Below are 1,280 nucleotides of genomic sequence, written 5' to 3' on the forward strand. Positions count from 1 at the left end.
AGGTCAGTTTGATATCAATCCTGTAATTAATGATTGTGGTGTTCATTCCAGTAGGATGAATAGAGAAGTGAGAAGCACTAGAAATAAGATGCCAAATAGATTGAAAGATTTTGTTATGAGCAGGTGATGTTTTGTGTTTGTAACCCTGCTAGTATTTGATTCTTTATTTTCCAGAAGACTTGTTTAATTTTTTAAAGAGTGTACTTTCTTTTAAAAACAAGAGGGGGATGTTACAATAATTGATGTTTCTATAATTGTTTGAGTTAGCAAATGTAACTGTGTAAAGATGTAAGTCCTACGTCATTTTGTAAAGAAGTATTTCTGTTCTGACCACCTTTATTTGTGTTTATTAACCCTTAAACGCCGAAGCGGTAAAATAAAAATTGTCTCCCGTGTACTGGAGGTGTTTCGGAGCGAGCGCGGAAGCGGAAAAAATATTTTTTTCAAAAAATCACAGCGTGCTTAGTTTTCAAGATTAAAAGTTTATTTTTGGCTCCTTTTTTTGTCATTGCCTGAAGTTAGTATGCAACCATCAGAAATGAAAAAAATTATCATTATCATATATAAATAATGCAATATATGATAGCACAAAAACGAAATTTCATATATAATTGTATTCAAATCGCACTGTGCGCAAAACAGTTTAAGGTAACAAGTTAATTTTTTTTTTTGTAATGTACACTAAATTTCGGTCATTTTGGTATATAACACATTGTAAAACAATAACAGCAACACAGAAAAAATGTTATCACAAAATAATGCATGAATTCGTAACGCGCGGACGTAAACAAATACGTTTTTTTATTTTTTTTCAAAAATTCACCATAAATCTAAATATTGTCCCCAGAGACTTCCAATTTCTTTCAAAATGAAGATAAATGATTGAATATTACTATACTGTAAGAGTATTAGCTTACAATTGCAGTTTTTGACCATATCTGACGAGTTAAAGTTGACCGAATGTAGAATTTTTTTATATATATTTTTTTTATATGCAATTATTTCGGAAATTAGAAAAGCTACAACCTTCAAATATTTTCCGTTTTATTCTACATGAAATTGCACACATTTTGATATATAAAATTCTATGAAATGCCTAATATGAAACGGACGCAAATATTCCGAGAATGGGACGTACGCATTTCGGAGATTTGTGGCGGAGAATCCACGCACGGAGGGAAGGAAAGTTTTTTTTTTTTAAATTCACCATCAATCTAAATATTGTGCTAGAGACTTTGAATTTGTTTCAAGATGAAGATAAATGACTGAATATTACTAGA

Source organism: Macrobrachium nipponense, chromosome 15 (genome assembly GCF_015104395.2).
Source record: "Macrobrachium nipponense isolate FS-2020 chromosome 15, ASM1510439v2, whole genome shotgun sequence".
NCBI lineage: Eukaryota > Metazoa > Arthropoda > Malacostraca > Decapoda > Palaemonidae > Macrobrachium > Macrobrachium nipponense.